At 28.5% G+C, this 18,435-nt stretch overlaps 1 long non-coding RNA gene across 1 annotated transcript; it reads left to right on the top strand.

Annotated features, from left to right (window-relative positions):
- Positions 1–13,260: 13,260 nt before the first annotated feature.
- On the top strand, positions 13,261–16,478 carry LOC111619408. The gene is made up of 4 exons (XR_002755744.1): positions 13,261–13,441; positions 14,338–14,379; positions 15,873–15,974; positions 16,057–16,478. It is a non-coding gene; the product is annotated as an uncharacterized LOC111619408 (long non-coding RNA).
- Positions 16,479–18,435: the final 1,957 nt, after the last annotated feature.

Below are 18,435 nucleotides of genomic sequence, written 5' to 3'. Positions count from 1 at the left end.
ATTTTATTTTATATAAATTGAAAATAGCTGCCTAAGTAGGCAGCTATTTTTAAATTTTGATCTAAGTATCTGTGGGTTTTATGTAGTTAGTTAAATTATTAATTATACATAAAATATTTTATTTCCTTACGAAGGGGAGAAGTTATCTTCTTAATATTAATCTGAAAAATTTTGAGTGAATTGAGAAATATTCGTCTTACAAACACATTTTATCGACATACGCTGTAACTCACTTATATCAACGATTCGATTTACAATGCTGAAGTAAAAATAGTCTATAGAAATTGTTGAAGTTTGTGGTCTTTTCTGTTAATTTTACTCAAACAATTTTTTCCAAACATGGTGAGAAGCCTGAAGTTTATTAAACTGTGATATTATATAAAATGGATATTCATAAAAAATAGTTAGAGTTAGTACTGTACATTTTGCAGGTAGGCCCCACACATCTTGTGTGCAAAGTAGAGGTTCTACAGATAAGATACTCTTCTTTTCATTAAAGGATTCGGATCCATTTATTTCCTAATCCTCGTGATATTTCTATGGGTAATTAGGATCCATGTTAGTTCTCTATTCTTTAACGATGATCGATTGGCTGAACACATGTATCTTCTTTCTTTGATAACATTTCAATTAAATTCTTACTCGTATTTGTTTATATATACCACAAAATCAATGGAAAGTTATTAAATAAAATATATCATTAAGATTTATTATTTAAAAACTATATGACAAAATCAATGTGAAAGAAATTTATTGTTTTAACATAGGCTATGTACTGTACTGTACGGTACAGTACATAGCCTATACTGTATATATAACATTGAGCATCACTCAAGTAACAATGAAGAGAAATGCCTGATGATTTCACGAAATAATAAATTATCAAATCAATATTTTAAAATCCAGCAGCGAATCGCATAGTTTTTCCGGCCAAACTTTAAAATGGTGTGTGGCGCCATCTGTTACGAGATTTTATTTTAAAAACCTTTTATATTATTAATTATTATAAATGGAAAAAAGTTAATTTTGAGGGTAAAGATGAGTTTTGTAAAAAATTGTAAATGCTAATAACGAGTAAAATCTTCATTAAATCCGATCCCACTAGAGATACACCCGACCTCCTCTATCTCCTCATCCCTCGACTTTTAGCCACCCATTAATTCCCCTAGTACACAAACCTTCCTGTAAAAATTCCAGAAATTTTCGACAAAAAACACAGGAATTAGTAAGCTTCAAAGTGTGTGAACAAACTTGTGCCTCTCCCCCACATCCATATCATACATACATAAATTACTCCGAATTTTTTTGCATTTCTCGACGTTTCAAGGTCCCCTAAGTCCAAAAATGTAAAAATATTGGGGGTCATTTTTTTTGGCCGATCGCCATACTTTCCCTCTGTTATACAGTATATAACTTGGAAAGCTGGAAAAGTAAAATGATTATCAATTTACTAAAAGTATTATTTGTAACGTTTATTTTTTTCCAATTTATTCATAAACTATTTTCAATTACTATAAAATTCAAGATGCAAATTGTAAATGGTGCTCCTATTGTGCTGGCGCTCCCAAATTAATAGTACCACTTTTGCACCGAATGGTTCTATTTTATATTTTTAATTCATTAATTTATTAATTACAGACTTTTAAATGTCGAAAGGGCAAATACTATTGAAAACCCGTCATTAGTACTACCATTCTGAGGCGGCCAGTGGCCGAGCCGTTAAAGTAGAACCCTGCTGTTCTGAGGGACCCAGGATCGAATCCGTATAGGTCTAAAAACTCTAGAAATTTTTATACGAGGCCGACTGGTAAAGACTATTCTTTATCACTCGATCTGCTCACTGTGGACCTGGCTTGAACCCATAATAGGTTTGCTAAAAAAGCACTTTGCAGTGACCACAGAGTGGAATTTTAAAAAAGTACGAATACTCTATTCGTGTGAAATATGTTGTTATATTATACTACTGTAATTCCTTCGTGAATTGTGCCGAAACTACTGAGCACTGGACGTGGGTTCGCGCCAGACCAAAAGGCTTGATTCGCGGTGTTTTCTGGTTTTCTTCACGTGTCTAATACCTAAACCTGAGAGGCCTTTCTGTGGGAAACTTCACATATAAAGTTCTCTCGAGAGGAATTTTCCCTTGACAGATCGCCATGTGTTGCGTTGTCTTATCCCATCAACCCAATTTAATTCTTCAAGAATTTCTCTTTCAATAGAAGTAAATCAAGTTTAAGAATAATTATTTTTTAATTAATACATGTATTTTGGGGTAAATACTACATTATCTCACGATACAAATATTAGTAAAAATTAAAGAAATTAAGTTTGTTTTTCCTCAAAGAACTTGATATATAAGATGTAGGAATTGAACTATTTCTATATATTATATCCTCTATCCTACTTCCTTTATTAAATATCTAATTTATAACTTTTCGTAGTAAATAATTAAGTTCATCCACTAATTAATTTTATAATGAATACGATAAATTGCTTAACTCTAACACAACAAATCGCTTAATTTAATCATCTTTAATTATATTTCGTTCAATCTATTGCTGTTTTAAACTTTTTAAACACTGTAAATTTGCTATTAATTTTCTTATCTCGTCTCTTTATAGAAGACACTTTTAATCCGATAACAATAAAGACAACATTATCAAAGGTCCAATACGAAAATCATTAAGAGTTTCTAATATACAGTAAACAACAAACCTCTACATACAATAAACACCACTGCAACACTCAATAATATATATATAATCATCATCTCTATTGTTATATTTTAACAAGAGGACTCGCCAGTTTATAATTACATACCTTCTAGATACGTAACTTTAAGTCACACAAATATTCAAATAACTAATTATCACGGTCTAATTATCAAAATTATTTTTATTCTAAATTAATTAAAAGGGATTTTTGTTGTTATAACAGTACATATATGTGTGTATAATGGCGACAAAGATGAACCGATTGTTTACTTTAAAATGACGATGGGATAGGAAGTGATTTACAGACTGCGAGCAGACATACAGTAAAGTTATCAAGTACCGATGTTGTCAACAGCTAAATTAGCCGAATTATTTGCTCATACAGACAAAGATAATTGCACTTTGACATTCATCCAATATGCTTTACCGAAATCGGATTCTATATTTGTGGAGTGAGTATATAGTCTGACAGTTGCTGTCAATAAGGAAGTGCCTTGCCTCATGATCGAGTGTATTCATTACTGAAGTTGGAGATTACTCAAGATGAGTGGCGGTTCCTCTCTGTTATTATACTGCTAATTAGAGAGTTCTCCATTTATATAATTTTTTTTCTTTGATATTTCTCATTCTATAAAAATTCTCTCGGCATCACTGTTGTGCCATCTTAAGGAAGATGATGTAAATATTTTATTTTTCTATCTATTTTTAAAAATAAAGTTTGAATTAGTTTTAATTCGATTTATAAAGTGTTCCTTTAATTTTTTTTTAGTTTCATCTCATCTGTTTACAAATTGCTTTTCAAAAGTTTAATTTTCTTCTTCGTTATTATACTCAAATTTGCTTCCATTGATCTTAATTTTGTCCTTAAGTATACTCATATACTCATATTTCTTGCATCTATTCTCGGTTTCTTTCTTTAGTTTTTTTAATTTTCTTTTAATAGTTTGCGTGCATTTCTTTATTTCTCCCTAATTCTTTTACCTTCTTTTTTATACAATGCTATTTTTTCCATATATTTTTCTCCTGATTAATGAAAAATCAGGAGAAAATAATAAAAAGAATATAATGAGAATATTGTTTTCATTCATCTTTCTCTAAATTTTTCCTTTCATTTTTCTTTCGGGGGATATAACATAACAGAAGAGAGAAAGGGGAATATTTTCTTCACTTTCCTTATGTTTTTACATACTTTCAAGCCATTTTTCCCTACATTAATTCCCTCGTTTCCCCCACTTATTTTCTCTATTATAAAGGAATATTTCCTTTAATTTCCTTACGTTCTTCCTTAAATTAATTCCCCAATTTTCCCTACTTATTTCCTTACAGTTTTCCTAATAATATTGCATTAAAATCCATTCGGAATTTTGCTTTATGACGTACTTAACTACAATCCATTATCACTTAAGATCCTTTACTGTAAAACGTTCTCATTACGAGATGATGCAAACAATGTAATTCGGATCAAGAAAAGATTATTTAAGTATCAAATTATTAAACAATTTTATCTTTTAATTCTCTTCGTGACGATATCATTTAGTTTTAAACTAATTTAAATGTTTTGAACATCACTTTTGATGCAGATGCAGAAATAAATGGAGTCAGTACAATTGATCCTAGTGACAAAAGTAATTAAATACATCAGACAGGAAACAAATCTGATTAAAGTTTAAACATTATCTAAATAAGATGCGATAGTTTGCATAGAAAAGTACCCGTTGTATTCACTAAATGTTGTTAATAAAGAGAAGCAAGCTTATCAAATGAAATGACAGCTAACTTGTTTACTACGATAAACGTGACTGAATTGGGAATTGCTGTATATGACTTTAATAAATATATTTAAATGAATATTAATGCAACGAAGTTAAATAATTAATCACATTCTGAGTATTTCCCATTTAAAATACTCTCCTGTATAGTACGTTTATTAAATATTAAATTAATATTTTTCTACTAGAAAAATTAAATAGTTTTCTCCCGTTTCTATACAATAATAATTGAATCATCATTACTTGTTACCAATGATAAGAAGGATGAATGAGTTGATTCGGAGAGACAGGAAGATAGTAATAACCAACAGAATGCTTGGGTAGATACGAATATGAATAATTACAGAGATGAATCAAGTGATATGCCAGTTGCAATGTGAATTAGGGAATTAACCAAAGAACTCATTGCTTATTAATATCTGGGTTATACGTCACCGTTAGTGGAGAGAGTCGCAAACACAAAAATCCATATCGGGTTTGGGTCAAACTTGTAATAGCTATTCCACTAGCAAAATTGATCACGCGACAACGTTGCATCAAAGCGAATGTCAAATAAATCACAAGTTTCTTCACTTTTGTAACATAATTAATCACACGGTAGAGTTTAACTGCGATATAAATGTTCACGTGACATAATGCATCATAGGATACTTAATCACACGACAGCGAGTCACGTCAGTATTGAATCTCGTTACAATTAAGACCTTACATATGTACTAATTCGAAAAAAAAGGAATCTTTAACCCGACATTCGCGTGATCCAGCAATAAAATTTCGGCAAATTTTAGACGATTCGACGTTGCTATTTGTGAGCCACACAACCGGAATTTCTATATTTAGTGAGGATTTTTTTAGAGAAATATATAATTACCATAATTCCAACCATTCAGTTGCAGCTTTAAATAATTGAACGTGACCTCCACCTGAGCCAGCACCAGCAAGTGTTGCCATGATAACTATTAATTCGGAAAATCCAATTCCTTCAGATGCAGGTGAAAGAATTTGTGATCCCATTGGTATTAGAGCAGATAATATAGCATTAGCAACTTCTTCACGAACAGCACTAAAAATACATCATCAAAAATATTAAAATATAATTTTTTGTTTATCATTATAATCAGATAACAAGTTTGATATTTATTTCAAATTGCTTAATTAAATTTAAAATTTTAATACGTGACTGAATATTTAAGAAAAACTATAAAAATATCGCTGGAAATCTATTAAAAATGCGAAAATTTACATAGGATATATAAATTATGCTACTAAATTAGCCCATATTTATGTAAAAAAACACCGCCAAAAGATGAGTTAAATGGTTTAATTTATTAATTAGATTGAATTTTTATAGAAATATACCTTATATTGTAGAAAAGAATGATGTTATTTCAAGCGAAAACATCACTAATTCTTATATATATACACACAATTGATTCAGGAGGAAATTTGAAAGAAAAATAAATAAACTAAACGAGTAACAGTAATCTATGTCAATCATTCTATGTTACATTCAATGGACAGTAAAAGAAATAACCTTTAAATGTCATCGAATCTGTCTTTTTAAGGCATTAAAAAAAGATTTCCCGAATTCCATTCGGTTCGTAATTTCTCCGGACACGCTATGACGTCATTCCACTTCACTTAATGGAAAAGAGCGAGGATGTGACATGAGACTAGTTTGACACTATTTCCCCCACTTAGTTAAAGTGCTGACAACCGTAACTCAGTTACAACCTCTGCTAGACAGACCTAGCATCAGTATCCATTATCATCGATCAGTTTGAAGTCCCTTCATCTGACACCATCAACGATATCGCCCACAGATTTTCAACTTATATTTAAAACTCTTCTTCAGCTTTACTTTTCTGATTATTCTCTTCTTTTTTCCTCCTATTTTAGAAGGATTTTTTAAAGATAAACTCTACTTCTTATATTCACAAAAGACGTAGTTCTCCATTAAAGCATCCCTACGACTCCACGTTATCACTTTACGATTCTCTCCATCCTCACTGATTTTTTTTCGTTAATTTTATTAATNAAAGCATATACTTATAAATTAGAAGGAATTTACTTGATTTTATAAATAATTTTTATTGCTATTCTCTATTGTTTGACAGTTTGTTGCAATGTTTGTTATCTACTGTTTATATGCCTTCGAGGATACTGAAATAAATAAATAAGAGAACTAACAAAGTTACTAGAAGATAAATAAGGAACACCTAATACAATTTAATAGAATAAAACTAAAAGAAGAGGATATTTTTTCTTCTTATCCTTCTTCTCTTCTCTCTTTCAGGATCCATGTCTAAGTCTGTTAAACGTTGAATTATAATTGAAAGATTGAATAATTTGTTTAAGTTTTGCTTTCAGAAATAATTAAGAAAATAATTAATATGAGTAATACTTTCATTTTAGTTTTTTTTAGTACTTTCTGCTTAAGTAGTGAAGCAACGAGCACACACGGTTTATACGTCCAACCATAAATTTTAATGAAGCTAGAGATACACAGAAGAAAGTTGGATAGAATAGAAAGAAAATTACGACATTGAATAGACCTATAAACTTCAATAAATGGATATATAACTGCAATAAAAGATGTCACAAAAGATTCTCTACGAAAAAAACTCAAGGTAATATCAAAAAAACCTTTTTTTTATATGTATAATTATGATAATAGACCATAGGTTTATAGACTNATCTAAATTAAAAGACTTAAATTGATTGGATTGATTTGTGAAAGAAGACAATGCAACACATAGCCGATCTGCCAATGGAGTGTCTCACGGGAGGCTTTTCTTCAGGAAATTAGCCTCAATTTAGGTGTAAACACGTGAAGAAAACCCGAAAAACTCCATGGTCTCACAGTCCAGCTCGTTAGATAAGGTGCGAACCCAGGACCAACCCGTGTTCGGCGGTTTTATCCACTTGGTACTGGTGGGCAAAGATTTAAACTGAATATCTAAATTAATTACTGTTATTATTATTATTTTTTTTAGAATTTTATTTTATATAAATTGAAAATAGCTGCCTAAGTAGGCAGCTATTTTTAAATTTTGATCTAAGTATCTGTGGGTTTTATGTAGTTAGTTAAATTATTAATTATACATAAAATATTTTATTTCCTTACGAAGGGGAGAAGTTATCTTCTTAATATTAATCTGAAAAATTTTGAGTGAATTGAGAAATATTCGTCTTACAAACACATTTTATCGACATACGCTGTAACTCACTTATATCAACGATTCGATTTACAATGCTGAAGTAAAAATAGTCTATAGAAATTGTTGAAGTTTGTGGTCTTTTCTGTTAATTTTACTCAAACAATTTTTTCCAAACATGGTGAGAAGCCTGAAGTTTATTAAACTGTGATATTATATAAAATGGATATTCATAAAAAATAGTTAGAGTTAGTACTGTACATTTTGCAGGTAGGCCCCACACATCTTGTGTGCAAAGTAGAGGTTCTACAGATAAGATACTCTTCTTTTCATTAAAGGATTCGGATCCATTTATTTCCTAATCCTCGTGATATTTCTATGGGTAATTAGGATCCATGTTAGTTCTCTATTCTTTAACGATGATCGATTGGCTGAACACATGTATCTTCTTTCTTTGATAACATTTCAATTAAATTCTTACTCGTATTTGTTTATATATACCACAAAATCAATGGAAAGTTATTAAATAAAATATATCATTAAGATTTATTATTTAAAAACTATATGACAAAATCAATGTGAAAGAAATTTATTGTTTTAACATAGGCTATGTACTGTACTGTACGGTACAGTACATAGCCTATACTGTATATATAACATTGAGCATCACTCAAGTAACAATGAAGAGAAATGCCTGATGATTTCACGAAATAATAAATTATCAAATCAATATTTTAAAATCCAGCAGCGAATCGCATAGTTTTTCCGGCCAAACTTTAAAATGGTGTGTGGCGCCATCTGTTACGAGATTTTATTTTAAAAACCTTTTATATTATTAATTATTATAAATGGAAAAAAGTTAATTTTGAGGGTAAAGATGAGTTTTGTAAAAAATTGTAAATGCTAATAACGAGTAAAATCTTCATTAAATCCGATCCCACTAGAGATACACCCGACCTCCTCTATCTCCTCATCCCTCGACTTTTAGCCACCCATTAATTCCCCTAGTACACAAACCTTCCTGTAAAAATTCCAGAAATTTTCGACAAAAAACACAGGAATTAGTAAGCTTCAAAGTGTGTGAACAAACTTGTGCCTCTCCCCCACATCCATATCATACATACATAAATTACTCCGAATTTTTTTGCATTTCTCGACGTTTCAAGGTCCCCTAAGTCCAAAAATGTAAAAATATTGGGGGTCATTTTTTTTGGCCGATCGCCATACTTTCCCTCTGTTATACAGTATATAACTTGGAAAGCTGGAAAAGTAAAATGATTATCAATTTACTAAAAGTATTATTTGTAACGTTTATTTTTTTCCAATTTATTCATAAACTATTTTCAATTACTATAAAATTCAAGATGCAAATTGTAAATGGTGCTCCTATTGTGCTGGCGCTCCCAAATTAATAGTACCACTTTTGCACCGAATGGTTCTATTTTATATTTTTAATTCATTAATTTATTAATTACAGACTTTTAAATGTCGAAAGGGCAAATACTATTGAAAACCCGTCATTAGTACTACCATTCTGAGGCGGCCAGTGGCCGAGCCGTTAAAGTAGAACCCTGCTGTTCTGAGGGACCCAGGATCGAATCCGTATAGGTCTAAAAACTCTAGAAATTTTTATACGAGGCCGACTGGTAAAGACTATTCTTTATCACTCGATCTGCTCACTGTGGACCTGGCTTGAACCCATAATAGGTTTGCTAAAAAAGCACTTTGCAGTGACCACAGAGTGGAATTTTAAAAAAGTACGAATACTCTATTCGTGTGAAATATGTTGTTATATTATACTACTGTAATTCCTTCGTGAATTGTGCCGAAACTACTGAGCACTGGACGTGGGTTCGCGCCAGACCAAAAGGCTTGATTCGCGGTGTTTTCTGGTTTTCTTCACGTGTCTAATACCTAAACCTGAGAGGCCTTTCTGTGGGAAACTTCACATATAAAGTTCTCTCGAGAGGAATTTTCCCTTGACAGATCGCCATGTGTTGCGTTGTCTTATCCCATCAACCCAATTTAATTCTTCAAGAATTTCTCTTTCAATAGAAGTAAATCAAGTTTAAGAATAATTATTTTTTAATTAATACATGTATTTTGGGGTAAATACTACATTATCTCACGATACAAATATTAGTAAAAATTAAAGAAATTAAGTTTGTTTTTCCTCAAAGAACTTGATATATAAGATGTAGGAATTGAACTATTTCTATATATTATATCCTCTATCCTACTTCCTTTATTAAATATCTAATTTATAACTTTTCGTAGTAAATAATTAAGTTCATCCACTAATTAATTTTATAATGAATACGATAAATTGCTTAACTCTAACACAACAAATCGCTTAATTTAATCATCTTTAATTATATTTCGTTCAATCTATTGCTGTTTTAAACTTTTTAAACACTGTAAATTTGCTATTAATTTTCTTATCTCGTCTCTTTATAGAAGACACTTTTAATCCGATAACAATAAAGACAACATTATCAAAGGTCCAATACGAAAATCATTAAGAGTTTCTAATATACAGTAAACAACAAACCTCTACATACAATAAACACCACTGCAACACTCAATAATATATATATAATCATCATCTCTATTGTTATATTTTAACAAGAGGACTCGCCAGTTTATAATTACATACCTTCTAGATACGTAACTTTAAGTCACACAAATATTCAAATAACTAATTATCACGGTCTAATTATCAAAATTATTTTTATTCTAAATTAATTAAAAGGGATTTTTGTTGTTATAACAGTACATATATGTGTGTATAATGGCGACAAAGATGAACCGATTGTTTACTTTAAAATGACGATGGGATAGGAAGTGATTTACAGACTGCGAGCAGACATACAGTAAAGTTATCAAGTACCGATGTTGTCAACAGCTAAATTAGCCGAATTATTTGCTCATACAGACAAAGATAATTGCACTTTGACATTCATCCAATATGCTTTACCGAAATCGGATTCTATATTTGTGGAGTGAGTATATAGTCTGACAGTTGCTGTCAATAAGGAAGTGCCTTGCCTCATGATCGAGTGTATTCATTACTGAAGTTGGAGATTACTCAAGATGAGTGGCGGTTCCTCTCTGTTATTATACTGCTAATTAGAGAGTTCTCCATTTATATAATTTTTTTTCTTTGATATTTCTCATTCTATAAAAATTCTCTCGGCATCACTGTTGTGCCATCTTAAGGAAGATGATGTAAATATTTTATTTTTCTATCTATTTTTAAAAATAAAGTTTGAATTAGTTTTAATTCGATTTATAAAGTGTTCCTTTAATTTTTTTTTAGTTTCATCTCATCTGTTTACAAATTGCTTTTCAAAAGTTTAATTTTCTTCTTCGTTATTATACTCAAATTTGCTTCCATTGATCTTAATTTTGTCCTTAAGTATACTCATATACTCATATTTCTTGCATCTATTCTCGGTTTCTTTCTTTAGTTTTTTTAATTTTCTTTTAATAGTTTGCGTGCATTTCTTTATTTCTCCCTAATTCTTTTACCTTCTTTTTTATACAATGCTATTTTTTCCATATATTTTTCTCCTGATTAATGAAAAATCAGGAGAAAATAATAAAAAGAATATAATGAGAATATTGTTTTCATTCATCTTTCTCTAAATTTTTCCTTTCATTTTTCTTTCGGGGGATATAACATAACAGAAGAGAGAAAGGGGAATATTTTCTTCACTTTCCTTATGTTTTTACATACTTTCAAGCCATTTTTCCCTACATTAATTCCCTCGTTTCCCCCACTTATTTTCTCTATTATAAAGGAATATTTCCTTTAATTTCCTTACGTTCTTCCTTAAATTAATTCCCCAATTTTCCCTACTTATTTCCTTACAGTTTTCCTAATAATATTGCATTAAAATCCATTCGGAATTTTGCTTTATGACGTACTTAACTACAATCCATTATCACTTAAGATCCTTTACTGTAAAACGTTCTCATTACGAGATGATGCAAACAATGTAATTCGGATCAAGAAAAGATTATTTAAGTATCAAATTATTAAACAATTTTATCTTTTAATTCTCTTCGTGACGATATCATTTAGTTTTAAACTAATTTAAATGTTTTGAACATCACTTTTGATGCAGATGCAGAAATAAATGGAGTCAGTACAATTGATCCTAGTGACAAAAGTAATTAAATACATCAGACAGGAAACAAATCTGATTAAAGTTTAAACATTATCTAAATAAGATGCGATAGTTTGCATAGAAAAGTACCCGTTGTATTCACTAAATGTTGTTAATAAAGAGAAGCAAGCTTATCAAATGAAATGACAGCTAACTTGTTTACTACGATAAACGTGACTGAATTGGGAATTGCTGTATATGACTTTAATAAATATATTTAAATGAATATTAATGCAACGAAGTTAAATAATTAATCACATTCTGAGTATTTCCCATTTAAAATACTCTCCTGTATAGTACGTTTATTAAATATTAAATTAATATTTTTCTACTAGAAAAATTAAATAGTTTTCTCCCGTTTCTATACAATAATAATTGAATCATCATTACTTGTTACCAATGATAAGAAGGATGAATGAGTTGATTCGGAGAGACAGGAAGATAGTAATAACCAACAGAATGCTTGGGTAGATACGAATATGAATAATTACAGAGATGAATCAAGTGATATGCCAGTTGCAATGTGAATTAGGGAATTAACCAAAGAACTCATTGCTTATTAATATCTGGGTTATACGTCACCGTTAGTGGAGAGAGTCGCAAACACAAAAATCCATATCGGGTTTGGGTCAAACTTGTAATAGCTATTCCACTAGCAAAATTGATCACGCGACAACGTTGCATCAAAGCGAATGTCAAATAAATCACAAGTTTCTTCACTTTTGTAACATAATTAATCACACGGTAGAGTTTAACTGCGATATAAATGTTCACGTGACATAATGCATCATAGGATACTTAATCACACGACAGCGAGTCACGTCAGTATTGAATCTCGTTACAATTAAGACCTTACATATGTACTAATTCGAAAAAAAAGGAATCTTTAACCCGACATTCGCGTGATCCAGCAATAAAATTTCGGCAAATTTTAGACGATTCGACGTTGCTATTTGTGAGCCACACAACCGGAATTTCTATATTTAGTGAGGATTTTTTTAGAGAAATATATATAGAGTAATAGATAAATAATTAATTCAAAGCATATACTTATAAATTAGAAGGAATTTACTTGATTTTATAAATAATTTTTATTGCTATTCTCTATTGTTTGACAGTTTGTTGCAATGTTTGTTATCTACTGTTTATATGCCTTCGAGGATACTGAAATAAATAAATAAGAGAACTAACAAAGTTACTAGAAGATAAATAAGGAACACCTAATACAATTTAATAGAATAAAACTAAAAGAAGAGGATATTTTTTCTTCTTATCCTTCTTCTCTTCTCTCTTTCAGGATCCATGTCTAAGTCTGTTAAACGTTGAATTATAATTGAAAGATTGAATAATTTGTTTAAGTTTTGCTTTCAGAAATAATTAAGAAAATAATTAATATGAGTAATACTTTCATTTTAGTTTTTTTTAGTACTTTCTGCTTAAGTAGTGAAGCAACGAGCACACACGGTTTATACGTCCAACCATAAATTTTAATGAAGCTAGAGATACACAGAAGAAAGTTGGATAGAATAGAAAGAAAATTACGACATTGAATAGACCTATAAACTTCAATAAATGGATATATAACTGCAATAAAAGATGTCACAAAAGATTCTCTACGAAAAAAACTCAAGGTAATATCAAAAAAACCTTTTTTTTATATGTATAATTATGATAATAGACCATAGGTTTATAGACTCTGAAAATAGTTAATAGGTTGGAGATAAGATATTTTTTTAAATTAAATTTTGAAAATAGCATTAAAATATTTCATTTTTTTAAAGTTTAATTACTTAGTTTTATGTCGGATTTAAATTTTAAAGTGATTCTTACCTCACTTTTTTCAAGTTTCTCTTCGAAAAATAAATGAAGTTTTTATTAAAAGCCATTCCTCATTTAAGTGTTTGATTGAATTTTTTTTTACATGCTAAGCAATTTTTTTATATATTTTTTTTGTAAAAAGTGGATTTTTTTAGTATTAAAAGTAACTATTTTTTTAAATATAAGTTCTAGAAGTTAAAAAGTTTAATAACTCTATAAAAGTTTGCAACAGTATTCTAGAACTGGCATAGAACTTGTTATTGTTTCAAATACTAGAGTAAAAACAAACTGTTTCGAGTTAATAGGTTCTCTTTTTTTATTATAATTAAATATTTTATTACTTTAATAAACTTAAATTTTGGTTGTTAAAGAAGTTTTAGTATTGTAGTGATGCTGTCATTGAAAATAATATATATGTATTTTTGAAATAATTAAATAAAATTATTTATTAACTTAAACAATATTAATTGAATAATAAAAATTAGATTATTAACTTAAAAAAAGCAGTATTATTTTGAATTTAGATGCATCTTTTTCGTGTAGTTTTTTAGCTTAAATTTGGAGTGCATCAAGGAATTCTTTGTCACTCTGCAGAAAACTTTTGATGGGTGACAAAGAATATTTTATATGAAAATTTATAGTAATTAATATATTTTCTGTTATTAATACACTATATTTTTACTCTTACATTTTATCATATCTCTTGAAGAGTGTTAAAGAATATCCTAAATGAAAGTTTATGGTGATGAAAGTAAGAAAAGTTTTATACTATTTTCAATTTCTTTACCTTATTTTAAAATATTATTAAAGTTTTAACTCTTTAATAAATGATTTTAAACTGTATTTATCTCTAATTATCATTCATTTCGCCTGAAAAATTCTTTTTAAAACGTGTAGATGCACTTAATCCATTAACACACACACTTCATAAATTCGCTTAAATTTTATACTTATTCACTTTTAGATCTTTATAGCAAAGTTTTAATTAATTATATTAAAATATTTTATATATTTAAACTTTAAAATATACATAAATATTACTTTAATATCCGCATTTTATATCAAAGATTCAGAAAAAGCGATCTCATTCTATAATCTATTTATATAGTCTATAAATTTAAGCTACTGTATATACAGTAGTGGACCTATCACTACTGATGCATACAGTTTCAGAATCTCTTCTAAATCCAAAAACTTAGTATTTTACTAGTACTATACAGCCAAATCTATGCAGTAAGAGTTATAAATCCGAGACTTTTTGTAGAAGAAAATTTATCAGAATTTACTTCTCTAACATTGAAATAAACGTTTCTTTAATGCTCTTACTTATCATACATCACCTCACTATCAGTAGCAGAACAGATTATAGAATTCACCCTTTAAAAATATCCAAAATATTATCCAGATATACATATTTGTAACAGAAGAGAGGTATTAATTATAGCTTAATTTACTGCCTTTCTGAGTTAACAAAACAGATAAAACTTTCAAATATTTAACTTTACTCCATTTTTAAAAGAATTTTTAGGTTATTTTAAGAGGAAAAAAAAATAATAATAAAATATATTTTCTAAAATANTCATAAATTCGCTTAAATTTTATACTTATTCACTTTTAGATCTTTATAGCAAAGTTTTAATTAATTATATTAAAATATTTTATATATTTAAACTTTAAAATATACATAAATATTACTTTAATATCCGCATTTTATATCAAAGATTCAGAAAAAGCGATCTCATTCTATAATCTATTTATATAGTCTATAAATTTAAGCTACTGTATATACAGTAGTGGACCTATCACTACTGATGCATACAGTTTCAGAATCTCTTCTAAATCCAAAAACTTAGTATTTTACTAGTACTATACAGCCAAATCTATGCAGTAAGAGTTATAAATCCGAGACTTTTTGTAGAAGAAAATTTATCAGAATTTACTTCTCTAACATTGAAATAAACGTTTCTTTAATGCTCTTACTTATCATACATCACCTCACTATCAGTAGCAGAACAGATTATAGAATTCACCCTTTAAAAATATCCAAAATATTATCCAGATATACATATTTGTAACAGAAGAGAGGTATTAATTATAGCTTAATTTACTGCCTTTCTGAGTTAACAAAACAGATAAAACTTTCAAATATTTAACTTTACTCCATTTTTAAAAGAATTTTTAGGTTATTTTAAGAGGAAAAAAAAATAATAATAAAATATATTTTCTAAAATATCATTCGTTAAGGAGAACTCGATTCAGTTCAGGACCACCTGTCATCTAAAAAAAAGGAAACAAAATGCAGACGATTGGAGACATTGGCGTTAGAGTCACAAACTTTTGTTAAAAGTAAAGAAAAAAAGAGCAAGAAGAGACCTTTTTTTTTAAAAAAAAAATATAGTATATATATATATATAATACATTTTCTTAGGTTCTTGAACTCAATATCATTTCGTGAAGTTGAACTTTAGATGCAGTCATTTTGCAGTAAAATTATACGTCTGGAGTGCAATGGATTGACGCCCCTAGAAGGTGAATTAGGGGTTGCACGAGTCAGTCAGTGAAAAAAAAAAAGAAAAAATATAAAAAAATAAATCGAAAATCATCGATTGAATCTAACTGTAGACAAAAGAAACTGAGAATGGAAGAGAAGACAGCTTCAAATGGCTAAAATTCGAGTCGGTGTTTGGCGAGATCCTTTTTAAGAGTCTTGAGTTACTCGCTGCTATTCATCTTTTATTTTATTCTATTTTTTTATATGTTTGAGAAAGGGCTTAACCTTTTACTAGGATGAAAAGTCAAGATTGAGAATGATTAATGAGAAACATGTCGATAACTTTTACAACATGGTTTGAAATGTGTCACCAGTTCACACGAACATATACTTTTCTGATATTGCCTTAACTCTAGCAAATTTTTTGGGATAAATATATATATATATATATATATATAAGATCTCTTGCTACTTCTACAACGAAATCTTCAGATAATTATAGTATTTTATGATTTTAATGATTAATTTTTATATCGAAAAGTGAATTTTATGCATCGACGAGCGAGTAGTAACATTAACGATTATGATTTTTTTTTTTTAAATTGGAAGGTTTAACTTAAATTTATTAGAATAAAATGATGTTTAGACAGATAAATACGTAAAGAATAATATAAGTAATTGCTATATCTGCCAAAAATTTTTGTTTGGAATAGTATATTTTAAAATTCGATAAAATAGAAAGCAATCTAAGCTGTCAAGTAAGACAGAAATGAAATTGGCTAAAGTATAATGAAAAATTCTGATTAATTTGATGTCGATGTTAATTAATATATAAGTTAATTAGTCAAATCTGTCTTTTACACGTTGAGTGCTGATTTTGGAGAGTTGTCTCAGTTATCGACATGGTTAAGACGATAGAATGAAGTACACTTCAACTTTATGTTTGATTCGAGTGGTATTAACTTGCCAAAGATTAAAGAAAATAAACAGAGTTTGAAAATTTTCATTAGAATTTTCTGTAAAGGTGCCTCTTTCATTTGTTAATTATTCTTAAAAGTTTAAAAATTTTGATAAATTTATTTATTTTTAAAAGATTAAAAGGTTTTTTACAAAGTTACAAACCGTTAAAAAGCGGATGCTTTAAAACCAGAATATACCGGTTTTTTTTAATGTTTTAAGCCTTAAATCTATAAATTTAAATGTAAAATATTAAAATTATTTTTAAAATATTTATAAATAATAATTTAGAAGGTTAAAACACCTTAAAATATCACGAATCTTAAAGGTAGAGAGTATAAATGACACTATATCTTTCTCTTTCTTTGTCGTTTAAAGTCTCGATTTTTATAAACTTTAAAGCAACATATTATAGGAAAAAAATAACATTTTTATTTTTTAAAATTAATCGCTTCTGATAAGGAAAAAGTGAAGTAGAATAAAAGCTTTACTTATCTGGAATCAAACTCTAGAAAAGAATTGATGATAGTTATCACTCAAAAACGAAATAGACTAGAATGAAAGATTTTGGTAAACAGGAACAAAAAAGTAATAGAAACAGTAGAAGAGCATGAAAGCTTTGCTTCTAACAGTACATTGGCTGTAGAAAAGGTTTTTAATATATCAGCAAGAGCAGTAGAAGAACTTAGAAAACCTTTATCGCTTGGAGAACTTTATAGTTAAGAGCGTGAAAACTTTGTTAACATCAATAACAACAGAGTATATACTTTATAAATTAATTACTTTAAAAAAATAAAAGTCGTATGAAATTTTTTTAAAATTTCGTACAGCATTTTTTTAAAAATAAAATTCAAATTTATGTGGAATTACAGAACATGTATTGATCGAATTAATCTGATCATTCGGGACTTGATAATACCTTGAATAATAAGATATTTTAGGATGTAGGAACCTAAATCCTAGATATTAGGTATTTTTTGTGTCTTCTAGTAATAAATAACTTAATATTTTAGGTGTTAAAATTAGATTAGTATTAATGTTAACAGCGGAAAATAGTATAGGAACCTGAGTTAGTAACTCGGGTCTATACTAATAATCTTTACTCCTAAACACTATACCAATTTCTATACTAATAACTCGTGTATATAAATTAATTTTAAAATAATAAAATAATAAAAAGAACATGGATAAATAATGATATAATTTTCAGAATGGAAAGATGAAAGTTTATAAAATTCTTGAGATAATTTCTATAATTTTAGAGTAATTTTCTAATTTTTTAATGTAGAAAAGAACATAAATTTGTGATTTTTTTGAGTGATAAATGATTAAAAAAGTCAATATTTGAAAATTATAAAT

Source organism: Centruroides sculpturatus, unplaced genomic scaffold (assembly GCF_000671375.1).
Source record: "Centruroides sculpturatus isolate CEXI.00-Female unplaced genomic scaffold, Cexi_2.0 scaffold44, whole genome shotgun sequence".
Lineage (NCBI taxonomy): Eukaryota > Metazoa > Arthropoda > Arachnida > Scorpiones > Buthidae > Centruroides > Centruroides sculpturatus.
The sequence above is the reverse complement of the archived record's forward strand: the minus strand, read 5'-3'. Positions and strand labels throughout refer to the sequence as shown.